Raw genomic sequence first — 13,599 nt, forward strand, 5'->3', positions numbered from 1 at the left:
ACCAAAGGAGATATATCACGGCGCTCCACCATTTCTCTGGTCCCTCTTGTTCTTTTTTTTTTTTTTACTTTTCCCTCTCTTCTTTACTAGGAAAAATTAGTACAAGAGAAAGAGAAAGTGAAACAAATAGGTATTTATTTATAATACAAGATGTAATGCAAATAACTTGTGTTTTCAATATATTAGCCATATGGGAATTTGTTTCTGATTTTTAGAGTTCATTATTAGGTGTAAGGATTAATATACATTGTACGATAGTTGGCCTAAAGATGATTTACATATGGGTATGTTGGCCCCCAATTTGGATGTGTCGATCAACTAACATAATCAAAAGTTAATTTGACGTCACCGATGGTTGATTGAGGCTGCGGATATATGGATATGTGTAAGATATTAACTTAAATTGTTGTCTTAAATTTGGTCGTAATCTAACGATTCGAAAGCCACAACTTGGGTAAAGACCGAACGTAAATAAGTGACTTAAGTTTTTGGTTAATTTTAAAAATATTCGCAGGACTTGTGCACTGACCTTGTAAGTCCAAGTTGAGCGATTTGAGGCACGATCTTGGCTCAATATCCCGTGATGTATGTCAAGCCCACTAAAATAAATGTCTTTGTATAGTCTTGGGGTTTAGTGGCCCACCAACGAGTGGTGTAAAGCTTGTTGGGATAATTAGGGCATTTATGGAATAAATTAAGTAGCGAGATTTCTTACGCACAATAATAATGATTTGAATTAGTTAAGTTAATAGTGTGATCTATTTGCAACTATTGGAAATAGCAATCCGATCATAATCACCATAAATCGTTGATTCTTAGGCTAAAAGGATAATTGCATCAGTTTGGTTTGTTAATTAAGATTTTACCCCTAGTTATCTTAGCTTTGGGTAGATCTTTATTTATTTGTGGTTGTCTTGATCACCCAATAGTAGGTCGGATAGATTTGGGTCATGTATTAATAAATTACAAGGCTAAACTCGATGTTTAAGTAATCGAGCAGATTTGTTGGCTTTATATACTTGAAATCAAATTCGTGCAGTTCTTTATTGGTATCACTCGCATATAGCCTAACATCGAGTGTTAATGGTCAGTAAGTGACAATATAAGTTAATTATATTAAAAATTTTCAAGAGTTTTTGAAAATCCAAAATATCAAAAATCTGCAACGTTACATTCTTCCTTCCTTGATTTTCTTTATATATATATATATATATATATATATATATATATATATATATATATATATATATATATATATATATATATATATATATATATATATATATATATATATATATATATATATATATATATATATATATATATATATATATATATATATATATATATATATATATATTCGGTGTGAATGGTGTGAGCTTTTGAAAGAGAAGAGGATGTGAATGAATGCTATAATTGATGAAATTTTTTTAATAAAAGAATATTGTAATGGATGAATAGTGGACTGCTGATATTCACCGTGGACCATTGGTATTAATAGTGGATCCCTGATATTAATAATGGATTGCTGATATTTACTATGGACTGTTGATATTAACAGAGGACCATTGATAGTTATTATGGATTGCCGATATTAATAGATGACTATTGATATTGACCACTAATATCCATTGATGACTGCTACTATTGATAGAGGACCACTGAAATTCACTGTGGACCGTTGATATTTTTACTGTGGATTGCCTAATCCCCTGAAAACGATCATAACTCTCTCGTTATATGTCCGATTTAGGTGATCTTATGCTTGTTAGAAAGATAATTTGATGAACTTTTAAATGGCTTTGGAATTATATTATTTTGATACCATTTGATTATCCAAAAGTGGGCTCAAAGTCCATTATTTACTGTAGACCACAAATATTCACTAATGGGTCACTAATCCCACGAAAACGACCATAACTTCCTTGTTACATGTCTGATTTGGTGATTCATTGGAAAGATAATTTCATAAACTTTCAAATGAATTTGAAATCATATCATTTAACACCATTTGATTATTCAAAAATTGGCCCAAAGTTTATTAGTCACTATCGATCGCGAATATTCAGTATGGGTCACTGATCCCATGAAAATGGTCATAACTCTCTCATTACATGTCTAATTTTAATGATCTTGTGCTCGTTTGAAATATAATTTGATTAAATTTCAAATGGATTTATAATTATCTCATTTGGTTATCATATAATTGCCCAAAAGTAGGTCCAAATTCATTACTTTGGATCGCAGATGAACTTTGGGCCCACTTTTAGGCAATCAAAAGGTGTCCATGTGATTATTCCAAATTCATTTGAGAGTTCATCAAATCGACTTTCAAACGAGCACAAGATCACCCAAATCCGAGATGTAACGAGGGCTTTATAACCATTTTTGTAAGATCGGTGAACCATAGTGAATATCAGTGATTCACATTAAATGATGAAATTTGGGCCCACTTTTGGGGAATCAAATGATGTCCAAATAAGATTATTCCAAATCTATTTGAAATTTCATCAAATCATATTTCTAACAAGTATGAGATTACATATGTTGGACATGTAACAAAAGAATTATGGGCGTTTTTGTTGAATTGACAATCCAAAATGAATATCTGCAATACATATATAGTGAAAATATTAGTGGTTCATAGTTAATATCAGTGGTCCACTCTTAATATCAGCGGCTTACAATGAATATCAATGGTCCACTCTTAATATCAGGAGTCCTTAGTAAATATCGATGATCCAAAGTGAAATTATCGGTAATCCATAACGCCAATATCACCAATCCACAATAAATATGGGTGATACATAGTGAATATCGATGATCTACCATACAACATTAATCCATTACAACATACTTACATCTCAACATTCTTTTATTACAAATCTATTTCAACATTCATTACTGTAACACCCTGGAAATCGGGGGTCGTACATACACTGGACTCCCGAGTTCCCGGGTATCACTTATAACCTATTTTCTTAGTAAAGTGCATTTAATAAGATTTAGATACGTAGCCTGGAATTACTTGAAACATGAATCACAATTCACAACTAGCCAACTATAATGGGAAAGGTTAAATGTTTACAAGTCCAAAAGAAAATTTATAACTATGGGTCATACAAGGCGTTGCCCAACAAAGTACAAACAAAATATATCCAAAGAATGATTCACCAAGTCCCCTACTTAGCAATCCAAGTCCACCCGCAAAACTAGAGCGAGCCACCCATCAACTGGAAATAGGACAACTTGTCCTCCACATCCAGTCTCGCGTCGTCATGCTCCTCGTACCCTGCATCACCTGCATCTACTGAAGAGTCTGGTTGGTGTTTTAAAACACCATCCCAGAGTGGGAGTGAGTGATCAACTCAGTGGGTGCTATTAGTCTCAAGTTGTATCAAACATCAATTATATTATGAATTTAATGAAAGACATATAATTACAGATCTCTAACTAGTCTTATTAATACATATGCATGGGTTATGATATGATGCATGCCCTCACCACAACACTCCCTCAAGCGACACCATCTCACGATCGCATATGACAACACTTCCTCATTGCGACCTCAACTGCCAAGTCGCTAACCTAACTATGCGATGCGATATGATAGTGTTAGCCGAGTTCTTAATTAATTCCATTCATCCAGTAGATTGGAGAAACTGGTATACCCCACGGATCATTGCCCTCAACTGGTTGCGAGGCCAAGGCCCCCCAATGCGTGAGGCCGAGGCCCCGCGATCCTTGATCCTGTCGGGTTTCCCCATCCCCGACTTCAAGCACATGGGGGTGCTGAAATGTGGGATCGCTCGAGGTCACTACGGAGAGGCTCGTCACCCCAACATAGGCCGACAGCTCGGACACAGTGTCCCATTCCACCATACCCGGCTTTCGAGGCAGTGGATCGATTTCAGATGGTCATCAATGGGCTCCAATGGTTGAAGGGTGTTCTAGGTTCCATACAGGCGTGGGCAACCATGGTTAACAAGCATGATTGGTCAGTACGTGGACTAGGCCTTGCGAGTCTAGGCGTGTACAAGACGGACGACATCGGATACAAACGACCCATGTAGTCCAACTACTGTCGCCATCTGCACTCGCCTAAAACCACCGACCTAGCCTCAAGGCAACCCTACCAATGGGGTCACCTTCTCTTACCTCAGTTTCCTGACCAACCTAGGGGTTTAATAGCATTCCATAATGCTTCAACACTTCCAAATTTAACATCCAACACAAATGATGTCATGCATTCATATTTCCTAAATATGAATATTCAAGTTTTCCTATAAATGCAAATACTAACAATATGACGAGATAAACGTGCATGTGTGTCGTGTGGGTTAGTAAGGAGATCAAGATCTATAAATCATTCATAGCATTAACATGCAATAAGGACTAATACTAGCATAACATACATTGAGGACTTAAGCAAGTACATACATACAACAAAGATTAAAGTAACATACAAGCTATAAGGGACCACAAACAAGAATCAAGCAATAACGAACATGCATTCATCAAACCCACGCCCAATCACGTTGAAGAATAACAAACATACCATAATCAATCCATATTATTTGAGAGGATCTACAACGTAAGGCCTAGCATAAGTTTTCTCTAAATTCTTCAAATTCATCATCTAAGCAATCATAATCATTAGATTCATATTAAAATTGGTGCTAGGCCACCTAAGAATAATAGTCCGCACCTTAAAGGGATATTTCCATTCTTTGAGATCTTAGGGTTTGGAGATTTGGGTAAAACCACCATTTCCTAAATCAAAATCAAGAAAAATAACATTAATGCCTAGAAAAATACACTAAGTTGCTCTATTGAAGGAAAATATACCATTCTTACCTCCGCTTCTTGGCATGGGTGGGTTTGGTGGAGGTTTCCTTGGAGAATGGGTAGAGAGTTGTAAGGTTGAGCTTCCTTAGGCCCCACCTCCTACCACATACTTCTTTCCTTTCTTCTTCCTCTCTCTTTCTCCTCCTTTCTCCTCTTTCTCTTCTCCCTTTTCTCTTTTCTCTCCTTCCTTCTCTAAGGCAATTTCGTATGGGAAAAAGGGTGCCCCAAATGAGGCCCTTTTATAATGCCAGATTTGATGGAAATGGCTCCAAGTGTTGGGTTTTTACTATACTAACCCTATGGGAGAGTTTTTCTAGCCTCTAGGGCCCACTATGGGGTGTACAAGTCAATATACACCGCAGAATAGTTAGCCTTAATAATGATCTATGTATGGATACGATTGGCTCGCCATTTGGATATGTTGATCGACAGATATGATTAGAAATCTGTTCAACGGTCACCGATGATAGATCGGGGATGCGGCTATATGGATATGAGTAGAAAAATATCCTTAATCCACGTGTGAAGTTTGGTCGCAAACAGACGGTCCGAAATCCTCAACTTTACATAAGAGTGGACGACTCAATTCACTTAAGTTCTAGCTCCTTTCTTTAAGGTATTTGCGCTTCTCATATACTCATCCTTTAGCTCAAGTTGAGCGGTTCTGGACAGTACCCAGGTCCAATTCCCGCGATGGACGTCAAGCCCAGTGAGACGGACATTATTCTATAGTTTTAGAACTAGTGGCCCACCAACGAGCGGTCTAGATCTCGTTTAGAAAATCGGAGCATTTCTGGTGACCCTCTGGCCATGAAACTTATAGGATAGGTGCTCCATGGCCCATTGAAGGGCCATGCAAATTTTGGGGTCGATCGGATATGGGGTTTGGTCGCATGGGTCCAATTTGCAATCAACGGTCACCGTTCCACGATCGGGTCCCAGAGTTTGTGGACGGGCGTAGAAAAATACATTAGACCCTCATCATAAATTATGAAGAAATCCGACGACTGAAATGTCTTACATTTCAGTTTTATTTACACGTGTCAGATTCCAAATTTAGCATTGGTGGGGCGCATCTGGCAAGTGTCAAATTCTACTTCTGGGTGTCCACTGGATCCGTGGTCCACGTTGGTCCCCGAGTCCAGTGAGATCTATGCTCCCCTAAATTTTTATAAATTTCTGACCTTCCCGTGTCGCAATATAGCCCGCACGGGCTGTCGCTAGATGTAAACGGCCATCTGACTTGGAGGCCCGCACTAGGTTCTATCAGGACCCGTCTGGCCTAATCAATTGGGCTAATCTTGGTCTAACTTATTTGTGATACCTCACTACGAGTAGCTTAAATGAACGGTCCTGTGGCAAATCCTATGTGGACGCCCCAGGACACTGTTCTGGTTGGGCGGGACGTTACACTACACCTGATGTTTAAGTGATCGGGTGGATTCATTGGCTTCCTACGGCTGATTAATCGGATTGGTGCGGTTCTTTACTGGTACCACCCCTATATACACTAACATCGAGTGCTAATAGTTAATAAGTGATAATATAAGTTAATTTAAAAAAATTCAAGGATTTTTGAAAATCTAAAACAGTGAAAATCCAGGATGTTACAATTACATTCATCTATTACAAAATTAATGCATTACAACATTGTTATATTACAAAATTCATCCAATACAATATCATTCTATTATAAAAATTCATTCATTACATTATTCTTTTACACCTTCCATTTCACAAACTTGCATCATTCATACCAAATAAAAAATAAAAAATACAACTATAAAGGATATCAAAAAAAGAAGAAAGAATAACCAAACAAAAAATCACCATCTTCCCCTCTCGTGGAAAAAAATAAAGGAAGAAGGAAACGGCTAAATAACCCTTGTGTTAATGGGCCTCACGTTTAGAACATATCCACATTTTATACAGGGCCCATTGAGTTGTTGTGAAGCAAATCTAACCTGTTCACATGTAAAAGATTTTTGTTTCATGTCATTGGTCCAAATTTAGAGAAAAAACTCATCACATATAAATCACATCAAAGGAAACAATTTAGAATTAATGCACAATTTTAGTATAGTTGTGAGCTACAATAAACTTCAAACAAAAATCAGAAAATATCTTACTATGGGTTTACAACTATTCAATTAAAATAAATGAATTAGATTATAATGGCCTCCTTGATAGCCGATGAGAAGTTCTGAAAGTTAAGGAAAGAGGGGCAAATTTGGAATTCACTCCCCCATCAAGCCATGTCATCAGCCATTGCCTTAGCTTCTCTAGAAACATCAATAAGAATAACTTGAATTCTCTTTTGATCGTTGCTATCTTAGCCTATCGGTACCAAAGAGTGGGCTGAATTTCAGTTTTCGGTGGTCCCATGTCTCCTTAAAAAATAAAAATAAATCGAGATCCCGTCGTAGGAGGGGCGGCCGTGACGAAAACGTATTTTCGTTTTTCGAAAGTAAAAAAAGTAATTTCAAGGTTAGAAAAATGTAAGTTTGGAAAGACCGATCCCACGCAGCAACCAACACAACACAGTGCAGGGCTGTTTGGACCAAAACTTAGGCGGCTACGGATAGTGATATCACTCTCGTAAGGTATCATAAGGTGTATCGAGTTCATGCATGCTTACACCATTGAAGTGGCATGCATTACATCAATCCAAACCTTTCAAATAAGAGGCCTACCTGTGGATAGATAGTAGTCCGACATTGGAACCATCCAATCCATCAGAACAAGGTATATGGTAAGTGTGGTTAAAAAGAAAGAAGATAACGGTCCAAATTCAACGGGCGAAATCTAATGGAAAAAGTGTACCTTATCTAATCAATCATTAGGTAGGATATTTATTAGAGGGCAACAACACTCCACTAGAAGACTTTTAGGAGAGATTAAATTAATGGCTATAAAACAGTCAACAAAACTTCCTTTGGACCGTCCGATTTCTGTGTCTCCTCTTGGATGGTCCATTGTCTAAAGCAATGACGTTTGATCATACCCCGCTTTAGAAAAAGACCATCCAACGGTTACAGTATCATTTGTTCTGTAGATATAGTTGCACACTGTGTTTTAATGGCAAGTTATCGCATATGTTCCCAATGTGGGCTCCATCATGGATGGAGGATGGCCCAATAACTACACTGATTTTTGGAAACCATCTGATTTAGCTTGCGGAATTTCAACGGCTGGATGTTTCAATGTGATGCCTACGTACTGGATGGTTTGGATTATACGATCCACGAAAATTTTGCGATATAACCTGCCATGATTTCAATGGTCCAGATTGACAAACGTGATGACGTGTAAGAGGGTGAATTGCCACGAGGCGCACCATAGTCCAGCTACTGTTCCATATGCATGCGCGTTTGTGGAAAACAAAGGTCGTGATTCAATTGCGCTCTCATGTGAGGGGGCGGTACACGTACCAGATATCTGGGCCATTCATCAGGCAGTGTGCCGTGGACAAAATTACAATTGGTCCGTTAATCATCAGGTCAAATTTGTAGGAGAAAAATAAGTGAATATATAGATGAGTTTTACTTCACCTGATAAATGGCTAGGATCTGTCACACGTGTGCTACCCCATATTCTGGCCAATTAATTAGATGAGAGGTGCATAAACAAATAAAAATAATCCACGTGGCAGTCTTGGATTTGGGGAGGAGCCTTGCAATGCGAAATTGCACATACTCTCATGAGCATTCAAAGTATAAACGCTCTTTCCCTCCCTCCCAAATATGCATGAAAATCTCTCTCAATTTAGAGTAATCGACGTGGGAGTTGTTTTATGCCCTGGCAGAGTACTGTGCTTAATACACAGGCATTCAGAAATTGTTAACATGTCTTACATTAACTCAAATAAAACCGGGCTAACCTCTAAATTGCAGTCCAAAATCAGATTGGCTGAAATCCAACCTTTGATTTGTCCACGCTCATTAAAATAGATCCATTGGATATTATTTTTCATTTCTAATGGTCAGAAATAGTCTACCTATCCGATGGTCAGATAATTTGGTTCCTGATGCATTTACAGTTATTTGGACAGTTTAATTTGATTTGTTCCTTGCGTATAAAATTCTAAGTAACTTTCAAGTGCATGTGCTTCATCCATGAGACTGGGTGAGAGTATCAAAGTTTTTCTCTTAAGCCAAAGGAATTGCCTATGGTTGTTTTCCTTCCAATCGATTGATTGGGATCATCTGTATATCTAATTTTGGGCCAGTCTTCAAGTGGACCCACCATGGGTTTAGGTTAGGACGAATTTTCATATAGCCCTCACCATGGAGGAAGCGGATTCCCTACGAAAGCCTTTTGCAAGAAGTTTACGTGCGAGGATGCTTGGTAAGGCTCACTGTGATGTTTGTGAGAAGTTGAATTCAAATGGGCCATATGAGAGGAAACAATGAGGCAGATACAAAACTCAAATGGGCCAAGAAAGGAAACGATAGAAATTCAATTACCATTGTGGAAATATTCATATGGCCACAAAAGTTTTGTAACAGGCTAAATTTTTTTAGGTGTTTTTACTTCATCCCAATGGTAACGATGGTATAAACGGTTTGGATGACATATAGATATTAAGGTGGAGCTCAAAAAGGTTTCAAGCAAAATAACTTTCCTCAAATTTCCCTCTCATGTGGCCTACTTGGGTATCTTTGTCTTTTATTTTTTGGCATGTATTAGAATGAGTTCTCAAAATGGATAGATATATTAGATTTCTCACAAACATCACAGTGGACCTAACCTAGCATCTCAACACAAGAACCGATGAAAGGCTTTCACAGGAAATCCACGTCCCCCCTTATATATATATAGGGAAAAGGTACTACGCGCTCGACCTCACAAGTTGGTCCCATGAGGTCAAGCTGTGTGGGCCCCACCGTGATGCGTTTTGAACATCTACCCCATCAATCAAATGCACCATTCCATCATGGGCCTAGGTCTCAAAAATCAAGTCTATCCGTGACTTGTGTGGGCCACACCACATACAGACGTGGAGAGGGGCATGCACCATTAAAACATTCATAACTATTTTTTGGGCCCACCAAGATGTGGTTTGCAAATCCAGCCCATCCAATATGTGTGTCCCACTTGGATGAGGGTTCAGACCAAGTTTCAGACGCATGCAAATTTCAAGTGGGCCCCACCAAGTGCTTTTATATGTTTTAACGGTGTCTTCACATGATTTTAGATGGTATGGCCCACCTGAGTTCCGTATACGGCTGATTTTTAGGATATCCCATAATTTAAAGGGGACACATCAAATGCACGGTGTTGATGGTCAACACGCATCACAGTGGGGCTCACATAGCTCGACCTCATGGGAGCTTATCGTGAGGCTGAGCGCATAGTACCTTTTCCCATATATATATATATATATATATATATATATATATATATATATATATATATTTGATATGAGTAGGATGCAGAATTTCAATGGTTTGATCTTTTTTTGGTTCTTCTTCAAATCCATCCGTGAGGATCATCTGCCTCATGTGGTCATGGTCCATCCTATTTTACCGTGCTTCTTTGACCCTCCCTTTTTGTTCCTTTATCATAAGGATGGTCCACCTACCTTTTAATTACTTAAAAAAAAGCTGCTCTGATACATCTAACATACCGCGGTATATGCGTTGAGACTTTAACCTTTGGATGTTGGTTATTTTTCAATTATTCAAATTATTTATATCATCTCACTTTAAATAAAAGCCTTTACTGAATTATTTCAATCTCTGAAATATTTTGCTCTTTTGCATTGAAATCATGGTTACCATCTGTTTTCGTAATTTTTGGACCACGAAAATTTCAAAATATTTAATTTAAGTCTTTTGGAAATCCTCTATTCATATCAAATCTTTATATTTATGAAAATTTTCAACATTGTCCATTCATGCATAGCGGGCCACATAAATCATTTTGGTTATTAAAAAGAACCCAAATCCAACGGTTAGATTTATTGCAATACTATAAGTAAAAGCTGAGATCTTGGTGTTGCTTTTATATACTAAATATACCATACTTTTCGTAATGGTACGCCCTCATCAATCTGCGAGTGAGGTATGTGTCTGCCAACTTGAGATTAATTGAACTGTGGGACCCACACAACTGGTAAGATTGTGAGAGATCACATTGATCTTAAAATCCTTGCCGTCCATCCCGTGCACTTATTGCATGCTTGACACTTAGCTAGAGTCTAAACGGTTAAGATCATTCAGTCAGTGTGATCTTAGATAGTTTTCTTGCAGACCATGTTCCATCCACTATCCAGTGGTATTTATTTTGGCCCACTCAACGGGTCGAGGACTATATCTTCAGATCATGCAGACTTTCAACGGTCATTCTATTTTTTTTTCCAAATCCATCGGTCCGGATCATCTGCCAATATGGTCATGGTCCATGTAAAGTGAAGTACTTTAGCATCTTCCTACTTTGACCTTCTTTTTCCTTTCTCACGAGCAAGGCCCGCATCCACACCTTTTAATTACTTTTAAAAAGCATGCTTTAATACATTCAACATATTGAAAATGCATTGGGACTTTAAACCTATGGATATTGGTCATTTCTCAATTATTCAAATTAAAATGATTAAATGACGTGTCTTAGTTTGTAAATTAAATAAATAAAAGCTATTAATTGAATTATTTCAATCCGTTGAGACTTTTGGCTCTTCTGCATTGAACATCAACGGTTATTGTAACCTTTATATGATGAAAGTTTTGAAATTATAGGATGGAGTCTCTTGGGCATTCTCCATTGGAGCGTTTATATAATGAAAGGGTTGAAATATTCAATATGTGATTTTTTTCTACATTTTCCATCCATGCAGAGCTCAGCCACATAAATCATATAAGTCATTGAAAAGAACCCAAATCCAACGGCTAGATTTTCGGCGTATCTTGTTGGAGTACTTTGGAATGTATTGGATCAGATTTCTGATTTAACTTAAAGATAAAGTAGTTACACGATACTTTCTGTAATAGTAAAACTCATCAGTCTGCAACTGAGGTATGTCTGCCAACTTAGACTGTTTGAATTGTGGGACCCTGGCTATAGATATTATTGATCTTAAAATCCTTGCCGTCCATCCGATGCACTTATCGCATGCTGGACACGTGTCGCTTAAAAGATAGAGTCTAAATGGTTGAGATCACTCAATCAGTGTGATCTTGAATGGATTTCTTGCAGACCATGTTCTATCGACCATTCAGTGGTATTTATTTTGTATTACAATAGGTTGAACGGTTCGGATCATGTGGCCACGTAGCGGGTCGAGGACTCTTCAGCACAACAGATGGCATAGTTTTAATGCAATCCAAACCGTACAAATCGTTGAGCCAACTATGGATGGAGCATAATTTTGAAAAAATGCAGGGTGAATGTACCACGAGCTATCTGAATTCGGACAATTCAATACTTTACTCTTAGCCGTCCATTCAATAGCCATTGATTGGACCATCAGGATTAGTTGATCAGTGTGATTTTATAGACATGTACCATCCACAATGGGACCCACAATTTGGATGGTCTGGATAGTGGTACATTGGCGCGACATATGAGGAGGACCGGTCACTACAAATTTCTGATGTTGTATAAAACTAACATAGGGATTTTCCATTAGAAGTATGTCTCCAAGCTCCATGCCCATAAACCAAGGGCTTTGCTGAGCCCAGATGCACCTCTACATTCTTCCTGTATTTGACGTGTGTATGAGAGATCCAATCTGTGTATCCTATGGACTGACCATGTAAATGGAGTGGTCCAAAATTCAGACCGATCCAACCATCAACGGATCTATACGTGCATGTTGAAAGTGGACAGCTGGAAACATTTTAAGACTGTCCATTCATTTTTATTTTTATTTTTCCTTTGCAGCTCATATCATAAGTTGAATAGGCTGGTATTTTCCTCAAGCTATCTAATTTCTTAGGCCCACCTAATGAACTGCTCGGATGCTTCAAAAAATTTCCAGGTTGGCATGTGCTGCTGCGTGTGAAGATGTGACTCGAAAACAATGGAGAAATGATCCAGTGATATGAAGGAACAGTAATACTTGCACACGCCACATCTTCAAGCGTCCCAACTGGCCAATTTATGCCAGATCCTAGACGTTCATCAGATGGCCCACCACATGCAAATGTCTTCTAGTGAAATTAACGCCGTCTAAGTCATAAGATGTGGATCACATGCAAGTTGAGTAGTTTGCTAATTCGCACTGCGCATCCACAGGTAACCGTGGCAATTTGGAAAGCGAGTGCAGGATCTGAACTTGCATAAGGTGAACTAAGCTGTTAAGATCTTCTGGCCTAAAAATACTACGATTTTACACCTCAGATGGCCCACAGCACACAAAAAACGTGGACGGCCAGAAAGTTTTCTTCCACTATCGGTACACTCTGTAAATCATGGCCCACCTGAGGAGTGAAACCATCTGATTTTTTAGGCAGTAGATAGAGAGAGCATGGTTCTTGCCTCCACAGGCTGATTATCTGAACCGTACATCCTATGGACTCATCCTTCGATTGACTGTTAATCAAGTTTTTCTTTGATTACTCTATCTCAACCATCAATTAAATGGGCTTTTCTAACTAAATATGATCCGTTGTTGGCTTTTTGTCTTTAGTGTTCATTATGCCACCAAATAAAGGGCTAGGACCGTCTAAACAAAGCGAGTTTTGAACCATGGACCGATCACAATTCGATGAAGGAAATGGACGGTTTATATCTTTTCCATGTTTTCCACTT

This window comes from Magnolia sinica, chromosome 19 (genome assembly GCF_029962835.1).
Source record: "Magnolia sinica isolate HGM2019 chromosome 19, MsV1, whole genome shotgun sequence".
Taxonomy (NCBI): Eukaryota; Viridiplantae; Streptophyta; class Magnoliopsida; order Magnoliales; family Magnoliaceae; genus Magnolia; species Magnolia sinica.